The 16,187-nt window shown below is 39.9% G+C and overlaps 1 protein-coding gene across 4 annotated transcripts in view; it reads right to left on the bottom strand.

Annotated features, from left to right (window-relative positions):
* The window catches only part of CTNND2 (catenin delta 2), a 641,466-nt gene that overhangs the window by 41,962 nt on the left and 583,317 nt on the right, over positions 1-16,187 (bottom strand). The window lies entirely within an intron of this gene.

Raw genomic sequence — 16,187 nt, 5'->3', positions numbered from 1 at the left:
AAAAACGACTGCAGTACTGAGGTTGAGAGACACTTGACCCACTGAGTAAATGATTACTCCTCAGACTTTGGGGAGCAGCAGGAAAGGTGAGCAAAGAGTAAGAAAAAATCCACCTTATGAAGCAATGTTGGTTTATAAAGGTTTGTAACCTTTTGAAAGAAGGTTCAAAAAGAAGACAGAGCAGCACAACCTGAAATAAGGGTCATAAGCCAGCACAGAGTTTAATGCCCTCTCACTCACCACTAAATGACATGACTGTCTCCAGACAGGCTTTCCACTGCAACTACCACCAAGTGACTTTGCTTTCCACCTGACTCTGTAAGACAGAGTCTGTGGCAGTGCCTGCTGCAGGGTACCCTGCATGTGAGGGACTGCAAGTTTGCATACAGCAATGCTCTCTTCCCTCTCTCTGGGGCCCCTCATTTGACATGACTTCAGCTGTGGACAGAGCAGGTTTGTGACACTCCAAGGTAATGTCCACTGTCAAACCCACATGGCCTGGCCTGTGCTGGCTCACGTCTGTGATGCTGCTCATCACAACACATCTGTTTCTTATTCCTAGGACCACTGTGCATGAATCGTTACTGGAAGAAGAAAGTGGAAAAACCCTGGAGCAGTAGGACTGAAAAGCATGCCCCAAATAGCATGAGCCCCACCACTTCTAGGAAGTGTCAGAGAATGAACGATTCTGGATCACTCTGGGATGGAAGTGTAAAAAAAGATCAAACCATTTTCAGGTAAACACACGGGGAAATTTATGTGTCCAAATAGATGGAGGCAATGTGGTTTCAAATTCCCTTGGATACTTGAGATACCTGCACAGTTAGTAGACCTATGGAAGACATACAGGCTTCTGGAAAAGCACATGTAAACAAAATTAGATACCCTTTGGTCTTTAAAGTTTAATGCTTATCTCTAGGCACCTAGATATCATTCTCAATGTTTGACCAAAAATGTTGATTAGGTACTCAGGTTCTTTTATTTATGTTAGTGACATGCACAAACATTTGTAACCTCTGTCACTTCAAAATAATTGCATATTGCACTACATAATGGGAATTGACTATAGTACTGCAATTATCCATATCCAAAAAAACCTATCACCTCAGCTCAATCATTGATAAAGGAAAGAGTGATGAGTTAACTTAAACTGGTTTCAGTAAGCAGCTCAAGCCTTATGGGCTGGAAGCCACTCTTTTAGCTGCTCCACATTAGGCATAACTTGCCAATTAAGTTGGGATAATGAGTACTTTTAGCTAGAGAACAATACCAGATATAATTTCCTTGCAGTTTTTTTTTATTTTAAATTTTAAGCATCTGTAGAGATACATTATTATTTGAGAATAAAGAAAGAATAAAAACCATTAAACACATGCCCTCCTGTGCCCCCAAGGATCCAGGTGCACTCTGCTGATGGCTGCTGAGACTGAACAAAGAATCAGGTGGAGGTCTCAGATTCCCTCTTCACTTCAGATAAGTGATACACACTTTCAGGTTTTTACCATCTCTGATGACAAGCAGCAAGATTTCCAGACATAAGATTGGTATTTGGTATGGACCACAACAAAGAGGAACAGTATCTTCCCAGATGCATTATATGTGATGTGTCAGTCATTGGTTTTCTTTCTTAAAATCTTTTTTATCAAGAAGAAATTCAGCCATCAGCAGTGTAGCATATAAAGCCCTACAGGGAGCAGGAATAGTAATCTTTTACAGTTTTAGGGAAGAAACCCTTGAACTACCACAGAGCGATGAAAACATGTAGAACACCAACAACTGTGTGGCAATGTCAGCTGAGATTTGCTTGTAAAAGAATCAAGTATGTAAAAGGGTAACCAATATAGAAGCTTTTATCTTTTGAAAAATATTATAGATGTTGGTTCTATATTTTGCAAAAGGTATGAGGAGAACAAGGAGTGACAAAGAGAATATCCATAACAAGGATGAAAGAGCAGCATGTATAGAAACTATTAGCATTCCACAAAGACAAAAGAGAAGCATTTTGGTATTTTGAACCTGAACATGCCACAGGAAATCACAACTGGGTGCAGTGCAATCACTGCTTTTCAGCAATATGCTTTCTCAGACCCTTCACAGATTTTCTTTCCTGAAACAGCATTTTCACCCAGTTACCAGCTTCTCTTTCTGCTCCCAGAAACATAACTTTTCCATTTCTTATGTTTCCTGCCTCCCTATGGCTGATTACTTTTCTTGTGTTCAACTCATTTTCTCAGGGCTACACCCTCTTCCTTCTATTACATGACTAATAATTTTTCTTGAGCTGCATCTCCTCGAACCTTTGGGTCATAACTGTGAAGTTTTCATTGTCCTTTGCCATATCTTGTAAATCTCTGCATCTGCCTTGTTTGCCAAGCTTTTCCAATCTCTCCTCATTTTGGTTTAACTACCTACACTTTGATGGTCAGCTAGATGTTGCTTTTGTCACACCCCTGCATTCCCAGTCCCACCCCAACCCAACACAGACTCACGCTTTTTAATGTTCTGAACTAAAGGACATTTTAGCTAGTTTGCAAGCACAGATTCTAGACTCAAAAGTACCAGTGTGTTTAAATACTATTGTTCTTGTACTACCCTTGTTGCCTCTCTTGTATATCTCAATTCCACAGGCAGCTATTTGATCTCCTGTTACTTCTAATATTGATTTTACTCCATTCTCAACAGCACCGCATATTCTGGTTGTCTCCCACACAGCGAGACTACAGATATTCACACTTTACACCACCAGTTATTGTAAAAACTACAGACTGAAGAATTCCCAGGGCTCTTTGGCTGACCATAACCTGCTGATTCACATTCTAACATGTGCTTTAAAGGCTAGATGCATGTCTGCACTTTGCATGCAGAAGCCCTTCAGCTGGTTCTACCAGAGATAATGCCGAAGGTCGATCACTGCACTGAGACCCTGCTGAACATCTCTGCCTCCTCCATCTTTGCTGCTGTCCTTTTGGCAGTTTTCATGGGATGCATGCCGCCTGCCACGTGGATTTCTGGAGAAACCAGATGTCCTTCAGGGGTGTAAATGTCTGCAGCAAAACAGCCACAAGACTAATCCTGAAATGGATTTATGTATACCATGGCCAAATGGATTTTCTGTTTCGTAACAACATCTCTCACCCAGTGCAGTGGATGGCTTCTGCTCTGAATGTTCACCATGTATCAGCAATCCTCCCTCTCATGCTGCAGAAGCGAAGCGAACATCAAACACAACCCAACTCAAGGGTGTTCTCTCTGACTTGCAATCTGCTTTATGAAGATGAATTTGGGAAGAAGTGCAAGCAATAATTTGTTGACTGTCTCACCCATGCTGGGACTATAAAAATGAGTCAGTTCAAGTTCAGCATGACCTGTCTAATTATCTGCTGACCTGGTATGCCAAACAACTGCTGGGTCCACAGAAGGAGAAAAATATCCACTAATAAGATTCTATTTGTCACCCTCAGCAGTGAAGAAAGCAACATTTTTTTAAGGCAATCAGAGGTATTGCTACTGTTCTGCTGCTTCTGCTCTCTTGGCCATAAAAAAGGATTTGAGTGGTGGCTTTGGCTGTCTCCCTTGCAGACTTAGCTCTGGAGGGTTGTCTGAAACAAAAATGACAACCTCAGGCTTAATTGTTGTTGGATCCAAGGCGTTTATTCTTGCATGTTTGGGTTTTATACCCAGAATGGATGGAGTCCATGTGTGCAATAATTCAAATAATTTCCTTTCTAATTAATTTTGATTGCATTTCCTGCCAGGTATACAAACTAGAAAATGCGTGGAAAGGAGCTGTGAGCCTACCTATTGATTCAGGTAGTGCAAATACATCCAATTAACCAGCTCCTTTACATGCCAACAGAGCTATTTCTTGTTTAGACTGCACTGTCATCTTTCCTTTCATCTATCCACTAGCCCAAGGTAAAAAAGATTCTGCAAGGGAAGTGATTCCTCAGTTTAATTGCTGCAGGCTAAGTTTTCTGATTACTGGAGCTGGTTTAAGTCCCTTGCTATGATCTCCCTTGCTCCCTGCAGAGAAGAGAGCTTTTGGAAAGCTGAATTTTTAAAAAATATAGTCATTTAATTAATGCAATGATTAATCAGTGATGCTAAAATGCTTTGAAGAGGAAAAATACTATGTGAGAGTTGAGTGGAATTTTAGTTTTATCTGCATTATTTTCAGAGATAGGATAATATTTTGTTAATAGTCTGATTCAAGGGACTTCAAATTAGGGCATAATGAAGAAATAAAAATGTTATCTATTTTTGGAAAAGTAAGTTTAGGTTTCCAGATCTATAGCCTGATCCAACACCCATTGAAATTAATGAGCCTGTCTACCAACGTTAAAAGGTATGAAATTGGATGCAGAAAAAAGTAGCTTTTCTTTTCCACTTTGGTTTCTCTTTTGTGTCCAAAACAGAGCAAGATTCTGACAGGGGTAGGCAGAGGAAATTGCAACTAGACATTATCCTGCTTTAAGTGTCCATGAAGGAATTGCAATTTATTTGCTACTCTTTTCTGCTTCTTTACTTGTGCTAGAATATTGCCTGAAACTCAAGAAGAAATTTGTCCCAATGGTATGGTCTGAAAGACTGATTGTTTTTGCATGCTTTTATATACAACACCGTGGTGAAAACATGCAGATTCTTCTACTTCACATTAAGAGAAATAAAAGAGATCCTCATGATCTTCTCTGTTATTAAAGGTTAAATAAAAAGCATAGATGTAAATGAATTAGCTCAATAAATAAAAATCTTGGTAAAGTGGTAGTGTCTTTTGAGAGCAACTCTTCCAACAGACATCAAAACCACTGCAAGTCATACTGCAATGTTCATATATTTTGTAATTACTTCAGTGTTCAAATATTTCTTAAGTCATCACCATGAAAAAGCTACATGGAACAGTCAGGATAATTAATCATGATGGCATAACAAATCTGAGGATATGCACGAGCATTTCACATTGCTTTACTGCGCACCATAAAATAAAATAATTTATATTTCAGTTACAAAATACAGGTTTAGTTTCTAAGGCTCAGTGAAATCATACACTAACTTCACAGATTTCACTGGCTGGGAGAAGGACATAAGGGAAAAGAACAAGTAACAAACAGCATCAGAAAATGATGGGTGTTTAAAAATTATTTTTAAAAACTTTAAAGACAATAAATCCATGAATGGGTAAGAATATAATACAGTATTTGATTTTTTTCCCCCTGCAATTTGCAATTGTTAGCAAATACCTCATGGAAACAGTGTTCATCTGTTGAACACTGTTATATATGTTATAATGTATCACTATAACTAAACCAGACCATCCAAAGGTCTGCTGGGGTAATGAAGCTATAAATACATTTATTAGAAACAGGGCCTCTCACATTACTCATGTAGAAAGTGGACATGTAGTTGGTTCTACAGGTATTTTTTAGAGGTCAATTAATTTTGCAAATATTATTAATGTTCTGACAAAGTTAAATTCCTGTTCCAAACAGTGTTTTACAGCCACTGGAAAAGAGCAAACTATATTGTAGTTCTATATTTTAAATCACCTAAAGCTACTGCAATATAAGTACAGTAAGTGAATACAGTAATTATGTGAGAAAGGATATGTACAATGTAGAGTCAAAGGAGGTTCTGTGTTCTCATAGGAAGGCCAAAAATGCATCCAATAACCTTCTTTAACAAATGAGCAGTATATTATTGTTTTGACTACAACACTAATAATTCTTACATTTGTCATAAAAAAGTTTCTCAGCTCTTCTAAGACATACAGCTCATTTTCAGTTGTGTTTAAAGAAATTGTGTCAAACAAATCCTAGTCCCAACTGATCCATCAGAGTATAGATCTACTGGAGCACAGTTCTGTTTGTGCTTCCTCAGGAGGTGGGAGTCAAACAGTTCATAATGTGACTTGCTTTTGGGTTGTGCTACTGCTGATCCTTTCAAAGTAACAGCTCCAGGCATCACCTTCAGGCTAGGAGCTGATCAAGCCTTCTCTCTAGTGGCCCACAAAGAAACCTTGCCTCCAGACACTCATTTGAGGTTGCTCAGTGTCCATAAATGCTGCTTTTTTAACCCAAGTCACAGCTGCTCACCTACAGCTCAGTAACACATGGCAGGAGGATTCTCAGGACTGTGTACCTACTCAGTTTCCTTTTCCTACCTCCATGGAGATGCAATTGGCCACATGGCAAGAGTCAGAGAGTCCATATGTTAAACTTGTTCTGCTGGGCTTCATCTCCTTCTTACAGACAGGCTGGACAGAGGAGACCAGCCTAAGGCAAAGCGCAAAACCTCCGAGACCCTTCACGTTCACTGGCTTCTGCAACATGGGCTGATCTCAGTTACTTCCAAAGAGAGGGGGAGAACTGGGCAAGTATTGCAAAAGACTTCTTCCCCCTTCAGATTTATGGAAAAGACAAATCTGGCAGACACCAGCTGTCTCCCAGGCTCCAGTGCCTTATTTTAAATGATCAGAGTGCTCTGAAAAACTAGGGAGGAGCCAGAGTGAAAATTTTACATGTACCCAGCAGCCTTGCTACTTCCCTGAGATGTGGCAGAATATAAACTACACTCTGCATTGCAGGGGAGGGATGGGAGATCAGGCTTGGAGTGCTGGAAAAGATTTGACATAACAACAACAGAAAAGCAAGGCTGAAAAAGAAATGCTCTCAGCTAAATGAAACAGGTAACAGGTCAGATGCAATGCTAACCTCCTAATCACAGGAGATTCAGGGGACAATATTACCAAAGGTAAAATATTTATTGATAGACTGCTCCTCTGAAAACCATTAAGTCTGCAGAATGTCATGCTCCCTTTGGGAGAGCAACCTTTGTTGTCAGTGTCACCTTGAAAAACTTTATACACAAATATATGACTTTGCATATTCTGATGCTAATAGAAGCATTTTCCTCTAATTAAAATTAGCACTGATGATTTGCTAAAATAATCTTTAGTTATGAAATCCAAATAATGTATAAAACATATCACTTTAAGAGCACCCTGAGTAGCACACAATCTAACAGATCCTGTAACTATTTCTCCTGAGAGGAGTAAGTAATGAGACAATTTAGTTTTCTCATATTGCACATAAGATCCACCAAACAGCAGGTGAACTTTGAACACCACCATGGCACATTCTTTTGGTACACAGAGCTTATGCTGCAAAATCTGTAAATCTGGACTAGGAGCATTTTTATCTTTCTTAAGGTTGCAGAGAAGTTCTCAGAAGAAAAGGTTACAGCCTGTACCTTGAATAAAATACAGGAACAGCCATAAAACAGCAGGGTCACTGATTAAATAATTGACTAAGCTCCCTATGTTAGAAAGATTAGCCCATCTCTGTATTCCCCAAAGGACTAAGTGTGTAAAACTGAAATGCAACCACAAATGAATGAGGCCCCTAGCATAGTCATGCTTGATTGTGGACCTTGATGCTTCTAGCAAAAAATAAATAAAAATTTATGCAAATAATTTCCTTATACATTATAAAACAGTCGAGGTTGCCAGGGTTCTCTACAGATAACCTAGTTTAACCCCTCTGCTCAATGTATGTTCAGCTCTTATACTCAGGTGGAATTTCCTGTATTTCAATTCGTGGTGATGAACTCTTGTTCTGACAGAGAGCATCACCAAGAGTCGTGTGGCTCTGTCCTCTTTACACCTGCCCATCAGGCATTTAAACATTGTATAAGATCTCACTGAGCCTCCTCTTCTTTGGGTTGAACAGTCCCTGCTCCTTGAGCCTCTCCTCACAGGAGAGATGCTCCAGGCCCATAATTATCCTTAGGGCCCTTTACTGAACTTTCTGCAGTATGTCTGTGTCTCTCCTGCACTGCTGAGCCCAGAACTGGCCTTGGTGCTCCATGTGTGGTCTCACCAGTGCTGAGTTAAGGGGCATGGTCACCTTCACTGACCTGGAGCTAACACTCCTGACAGCCCAGGGGCTGCTGGCCCACTTTGCTGCTGGGGTGTGCTGCTGACTTCAGGACTTATTTAGTCTGATTTGTCTTGACAGTGAAAGTGATGGCAGCGTAGTGGGTACAGCAAACACAAGAGCACGCTGTTGAAGCCCTTTCCCAACTCTGGCCACTAACACAAAGCCTGTGTAACCTGACCTAAAAACCTTACCCCAGCATCCTTCACTAAACCCTAACCCCAAGCTCCACCACAAAGGCCAAAAACCAAACCCGAAACCCTTTATTTTATCCCTACCCCACATCCTTGTTCTGATGGCAGCCCTAATCTGCTGTCCCTAACCCTAATCCTAATCCTCACTGTGACTCCACCTACAACCTACAATTGCTTACTAAAACCCCTTCATGGAACCCCAAACCCTGACCCAAAGCCCTTCTGTCACTCTACAGGCTAATCCCTCTCCCCAGAATGCAGGCTCAACCCCCAGCCCTAGACCTATGTAGATTCCAAAAGCCTCAGCCCTCCTTCTTCACTTCATTCAGCCCCTCTTCTGACCCCAGCTCTCAGGTGCCAGTGCCCAGGAGGTGGGAGATGGGCAGGGGTCAAGGAGGACAGAATGCTTCAGCTGGATCCCTGGGGGTCCTCGTGCCTCAGCACTTCAACAGGCAGGACCTGGAGGCTGCCATGAGAAGCTCACACAAAGGGTGTGGGAGAGCTGGGCCAGCAAGGAAGGGCTAATTTTGTGGCTGTAAGTGGGCTTTGGGTGTTAGACCATGCTTGTTAAGCCTTTACACTAACTCTGACCACTAACCCCAGGCCTGACTCCTACATCTCCCTCACCTCCTACCCCAATCCCAAACTCTAATCCTTGACCCCAACAGCACAAATGACTTCTGAATCTATAACAAAACCCAAGACCAAGTAAGCTGGTAAAAGTAGAAAATAAGCTGACACAAATGTTTATAATGGCCAAAAAAGAAACCAGTTTTTTTGGCATGATCTTGCTCTCACAAAGCTGAGCAGGAGCAATGAGGTAAGGCTTCATTGATCACTGTCTCAAGCAAACATTAGTCTTTACTATGTGAAAAAATTAAAGATTTTACTCCTGTTAGCCCTGCTTTTCCTGCAGCTCGAGTTGGTTCCCAGCTTGATTTAGCAGAAAGACCCAATTAAAATTCCTGCCTATGAATCAAATATGATGCAATGCACTAGCAAGTGGCAGTGGTCTTCCCTTTAACAATTATGCTAAATACTCCATTTAAATGGCACCATTAAGCTAAATGGACCTTAAATATTATAGAGCTAGTCCCAAAAAAATCCACTCAGATAAAATGAAACTTTTGTAAAAAAACATGAGGGAAGGAGAATATTAGCATGGGCATATCGGCTTTTGAGTGAGACACAGTTAACAGCAATATTGTGCAGCCCCACATTCATTTAAACAAGAGCTCCTTATCTAATATAAACAGCAATACAAAGCACATTTGCAGTCATGTTGCATCAAATTTATAGCAGACAAACCATACTGAAAAGATTCTTTAAAGATCATTAATATAAAACACTCTCTTACCAATTATGAGATATTCTACTGGGTAGCTCTTAGCTTCCAGATTTATCTACACACATATCCTTATCTTTGAAAATGTCTGAAATACATCCTTAGTACATATTTATTTCAAACATTAAAAGTAAATATACTGAGGAATATATTGGAACCTGGCCCACTTTTGAGCTACAAAATCCTCTCCTGAAAGTAAAAATAAGTAGATAGATCTGTCATTTATGTTCAAGTTCTCTTTATCCTGGAATTACTTCTCCTTTCAGAGACTGAGTCTGATAATGCTGTCCTTATAATTCATAGAATTATTTTACTTAATGTAGATACACATGAAAAAATGCTTTTATTAATATCAAGTTAATTTAAAAATTACATGTAGAACCAGAATAACTGAGGTTGGAAAGGACATTGGGAGCTTGTCTAACCTAACCTCCCTGCCCACAACAAATCCAAAACCAATGCAATGCAAAATCATCATGAGACAACTGCAGATCAATAGAAAAGTGTTAAAAAATACATGTATTATATCTCATATAGTTTACATAACACACTAGATGGCACCTAATAGCCCCTCTGCTGCTCTCCTGTCAAAAAGATTATTATTCATAATGGAAGAAACATTTAAATACCATGAATGTGTGTCTTCATGTGTGCACATTTGTTTAGTCTCTTCTCCCAGTACAAATTTTAACTATATAAAGACGATAATGGACAGCATTTTTTTTGATATGAATATATTCTGGGACATGAAGGCAGCAAGAGTATGCAAGAAAGATTAAGTAATACAGAGGAGAAAATATGTATTTATTGACAGAATGGAGATGGAAACTAAGGTGGAACTGGTGCAAATAGGATGAAAAAATGTTCACAAGGTGCTAATCAGAACAGGTACTAATGGTTCATCAATGAAATACAAGCATTTATCAAAAGAATTTGGTAGAAAACATGAATTAATTTCTGTAGACAATCTTCTATCCTGGATCTATGTCCACCCTGTGTGACTGTCTGTTGTATGGATTAGAAACAAGGACAGAGGGTGAAAAATGTTTGAGGACTGGTTTAGATTTCAGTTATCTTGATTTTGGAAGATGGAATTCATTAAAGTCAAATGGATAATATTATTACACAGAAGCAGGAGATGATTATCTGCACAAATACAGATGAAGAACAATTTAGTGAGTAGCAATTCTGGAGGAAAGGATCAGGAAGCCAGAGAAGATCGTAAGATAGGCATGTGTTACAGGATGGGTTGCTGTGACAAAGACAGCTATTCAGGAGTGTATTAACAACTATTCCTGGCAGAACATACAGATGGTATGTTCCTCTGTGTAGAGCTTATGGAGAAACACCACAATTCAATGGCAGACTTCAGAAAACACAGGGACCAACCAGACTGCGTCCAAATGAAAGCAACAAGAGTAGCTAGGAAGACAGACTGAACTGACTGCCATCTCAGCTTTGACTAGGTATTCAGCTACTTTACACCTTCAACCAGCATCAAGGAACAATGCTGTGTTCTTTATCTTTATCATAATGTACTGCAGTGGCACCATTCTTACCCAGGGTCTTCATGCACAACATACATGGCAGAGGAGGCTGCTACTGGAGACTGCAGGTCACCAAGATATGGCAGAAAAAGCAGAGCCCCTGTACATATGGCCCCACTGCATGTTTAGGATGTCTACTTAAAGAACTGGAACAAAGGAAATTGCAAGCCAAGCATCCAAAATGGGACGAAAAAACTGGTTCGTATGGAAAGTGTTACTGCTTGCAAGCTGCTCTTACTGGCCTTGAAATAGAGTGGTTCACCTTATATGTGAGGTCCATCTCAGTTTCCCATTTTTTATTTACTGAACTAACATCATATTTATAAAGGGTCAATTAGGACTGAGAAACAGTTTCCTTCAGTGAAATAGTCTGGATCCCCAGCCTATCTCCTTCCCTTCCAGGAAGGGACTTGTTCTGACAGATTTTGGGGTCACAGTACATCAGGCACAGCTTCACTGATTTCAGGAATGTTAATCCATGAGGCCCTGACATTACTGAGGGCCTAAGAAGCATTTTATATTCTCTTGGACTAAGAGTGGAAAGGTTGTTTTTTGCAGATTTTGAAACAGATTTCTCACTCTAGTCCATCTGGAATATACCCTGTGGTAAAAAAACACTAGCACCAGACGCTATGGAGCTGAACACACCACCATAGCTGTTAAATACACCTCTTGCTGTGCTGTAACAGTGTGTCTGTGGTCTTCCTTCTTATCCTTGAGTGCTGAAGGGCTTATGGGAATGGCTTTAGGAACAGCATTAACATTATTGGGCTGATACTTAGGATTATTGAACCTGTTCACTGAAGGTATTGTTGCCATTCCACTGTCAAACTTGGGAAGATGCAATAAGCTGTGTGCTTTTGAAACAGCTTAGTGGGAATTGGGTTGGTGAGAACTGAGAGATTTCGATGGTGACTGTGATTTACGTTGAACTTCATTTGTCAAGAGATGTGTTTGGGTTTAGGACTTCCAAATTTGTGCTCAAAGGGCCTTGCAGCACTGGGTAAGGTTTTATTGTAAAGCAATTGTAAGGAGTGAGTGTTTTCTGAATCTGTTAGTTCCTTTAACAGGGCCTTTGTCAGGGAAGCTTTTCTGAGGATAAGAAGTGAACCGCACCATGTCCTCTCCAGAGGATCTGAAAATTGCTGGCTTATTCTGAGGTGGAGGAGGGTCAGGCAGAGAGTTAACTTCAGAAAGTGGAGAGACAGGAGAGACTGGAGGAGGGACAGGACAGGAGAGGCTGGGAGAGACAGGACAGGACTATCAATTGACTCAGGTTGTGTATGCTGTATGTTGAAAGAGTGAAAGGTGGAGCTGTAGCTTGATGGATTGGCTCATAGCACTTTTTACTGACAGGCCTATCAACTGATTCAGCATCAGTTATTTCCCTATAGAATAACTGGTGAATCTCAGCTGATTCTGCAAATGAATTGGTTTAGTGGGCTCAGACTGATGGCTGGCAGGAACCTGCACACTGAGCTTATTTTCAAAACTCCTGCAGTCAAAATATGATATCTGCTTTTGATAACACCCTGTATCTTCTTCAGGATCATAATGGCTTGAGACTTTTGCTTAAAGTCTCTGTGGTTCAGGGCCCTGTAAATATACTCCTTAGATGAAATACCCATTTAGCTTGTGAATGAGTGCAATACTTGTTGGATGATAATATGATCTTGCGAAAGGAATGAACTGTTTACTTCCTGGTATTTGAAAGAAAGGGAAAAAAAGAGATCCAAGGCAAAAACCTAGATGAAAAATGGCAGATTGATAATATGAATCCCCAGATCCAGGTCTCAGAATATTTTCCTTACATTTTCTAACTGCACAATTCCTTGAGTACATTTGACCACCATCTTTCTTTTCTTGCTTGTTGCTGTCTGCTCCCTTTCTTTCAGAATCAGACAAGGCAGAATGCTGAGACATCTTATCTTCCTCCACTGCTCCTCATAATCCAGGGAATATTCTTCCTCTTTGTTCACAGCCTTCAGGGGGCTTGGCTCCTGGGTCAGCTTCTGCCATGGCCAGATGGCCAAGTGCCTACTCTGGCTCACCCATCCTGCAAGAGTTATGCACACACACTGATGGGCCCATACTCAAAAGCACTGCTCTTTCCAGGAAGATTAGTGTGTGAACAGCTCACCTTGGATGCTTTCTCCTAGGTTCCCACTGCAATCTAATCCAGGCTGTGCTCCAGGACTGGTTAAAAAGCCCATGCCATCCTAACTTTCAAATTAGTACCACTGTTTCTGGAAGTACTTCCATCTTTTTGTAATAATGATGAGCTTTTTAGAATTTCTTTCAGTGGGTGATGTCTACACATTTTCTGCACACTAATTGTATCTGACAATGACAAAGCCACACACGGTTATTCACTCACAGTTACAGAAACCAAGGCAAGATAGGCCTAAGTCCAATTCAAGAAGCCACCTAAGACTTAGTGTTTTTCTCCTCAGGAATGATTGAAGCAAATGAATTCTTCCAGCTTCAAGATGAGGCTTTTTGGTATTTGCTTTGTAAATAATTTAATTCTCTTACTTTGGTGGCAACTCTAAAACTAATCTCTAGCCACAGGGCTCTAAAGTGCAGCTTGTCATTAATATTGCCAGACTAATAGTTACTGATCTCTTAAGTTTTAGGTAGATTTTAGAATAAAATGGGGAAGGAAAGAGACAACATTTAATTTTCATGAGAATGTGGGAAGGGTTACAGCGAAGCTAATCTCTGACTTTTAATCGATTTTTGTATTGTTTGAAGATTGAACTAGAGGCGCAGTTCTTTTCTCTCTCTCTTTTAATAACTTTGCCTCAGCTTTGAAGTTTCTGTAAGCTGAGCACAGCTTATCAGAAAAGTCCTAGTGAATGAAAGATGCTTGAACAGGGCTACAACTGAACGAGATGAATTTCAGTCTCCCTAGGAAGAAGCTGAGCCTTTCAGTATAAGGCATATACATATTGAATCCCAAGGCGGAAGAATGGATTTAACTACAGTGGATAATGCACAAAAATCCACCCTCAGAACACCCTGTCTCAAAGGCTTTGCTTGTGATGTACTTGGTATTTCAGATTGTTAGTGGCTCACAAGAGAGAAGGAGACATGGCCTTTTCTTTGGGGCTTGATTTAGACATTGTGGTACAGAATTGTACAGCAGAGGATAACACCTTTAGCTGCTGAAGATTTAATACCAATGTAGAGAAATTATACATGCCAGCTTCCCAGCCTGCCTGATACCATTATATTCCAAAGGACCCTGCTTTTGTCTGTCCAAGGAACACAGCTTCTTTGTTTTCCTATTCTAATTTTCCAGTAAGACATGAAGGAATTCCCAAAACTGGTTGTTTTGTTTTGTTTCATTTTGTTTTGGGAGGGATGGAAGGAGGGAGGGAGGGAGGGAGGGGGAGGGCAGGTTTTTAGTAAAGCAACAATTTACAGTAGTGCAATAATATTAAGATAGGCTTCATGGTGGCTGGGTTCTAAGAAAATAAAACACCTTTCAGGCTGTGGGCAGACCTCCAGTATGCAAGTGTGAAAATTTATCATTTTGAGCCTCATAAGCACTAGTGGGGCAAGTCAGTGTTTTTCACATCTCAGGCTGGCTGCTCATCTGACTCATTTGAGTTTGTTGTGCTTAATGAAATTAGTCTGCAAGAGGAAACAGTAATCCTTTGCTCCCCCAGTTCATTCTGACAGATTAGTCAGGCAGTGCTGACTCAATGTAGTTGTGATGTGCTAATGAGGGGCTGAATAGAAGCCAGAAGCAGGAGGATATTGTGTCACTGACTGGGTCACAGTGAATTACCACAGGTTAGCTTAGGGAACTGTAGCTTCTTCAACAGGCTAACTCAATCAGCTGAGAACCTATAATTTTCAGAGTGAAAAGAAATTCCACTATTAAAGATTGAACTGTATTATATAATATAATTAACATTAATTTATTTCTATTAAATATACTTAATGGTGTAAGTACAGTATTTTCAGAGGATCAAAGTGAATTAACTGGCTTCCAACTCTGGTTTTCATAATAAACTGTTAGTTGCTTAAAACAGTCCATTTAATGCCTATGTTATGACTGAAAACAGAAATTCAGTTCTTATTTTACCATCAGGCACCTAAGAATTTTACCCAGATGTTATTAACATGGTAAGAATAACTTGTACTTTCCTTTTACTCTCCTATTTAATTAATTGATTTAAAGTAGACTTGAACATTGTTTGGCATTGTATGGTGATTAGTACCTATGCAGCCTACTCACTCTGTCTTAATAATGCTGCTTTGTTACTCTGAGTTGAATCCTGCTTCTCAGGAACTTGATGGAAAAATTCCTTCTAGCTCCCATGAGATGATAAGGCTGACAGCAACAAGATTTTCTTCTAGTTGTTGCAATTGTATGCCATAATACAATGTGTGTTTTACATGAAGAGACTAATTTTCTACATGCACGTGTACTCCTTAGCACAGCTTCTCGTCCTCTTTGGTGCAGCTTAAAGGCTGGAAGAGAACCTACCTAAATATATATGAACACACACTACCACATACATATATAGTGCTGCAGTGTGTATATATTAATGTAAATAAAGATTAGGTTAAAGGAACTCTACATCAATTTAATATGTGGATACTTTTGCAGATGATATTAAAAGATGAATTTGTATAAAGTTATTTTAAATGACAGAATAAAAATGCTTTTGTACGTAAGAATGTTCTGATTACATTTCTTGCAATCATTTTTTTCCATGAGTTTGAAATAACTTAAAATTCATGTTATTGCTACACAATGGAATTATGTATCAGATGAGAATCTATTAGTCTACATGTGGTTAGTTTAATAGTAGGCATCACTGTTGAAGACTAGAGAAATTACATTTATTTCCACTGATTTGAAAGTAATCAATTCTAAAGACAAACTTAAATGTTAGGAAAAGGTTTTTCACCTAGAGGGTGGGTTGGGCACTGGAATAAGCTCCCCAGGGAAGTGGTCACAGCATCAGCCTGACAGAGTTCAAGAAGGGTTTGGACAATGCTCTCAGGCACATGGTGTCTTATGGGGATCATCCCGTTCAGGGCCAAGAGTTGGACTCGATGATCCTTGCAGGTCTCTTCTAACTTAGGATACTCCATGACATTCCACAGTATTTCCTTTTTAAAATCTGCAAGTATGGTGCCTTACTAAAAA

The sequence above is a fragment of the Zonotrichia leucophrys genome, chromosome 2, assembly GCF_028769735.1.
Source record: "Zonotrichia leucophrys gambelii isolate GWCS_2022_RI chromosome 2, RI_Zleu_2.0, whole genome shotgun sequence".
NCBI lineage: Eukaryota > Metazoa > Chordata > Aves > Passeriformes > Passerellidae > Zonotrichia > Zonotrichia leucophrys.
This window is presented reverse-complemented; position numbering and strand designations above follow the sequence as displayed.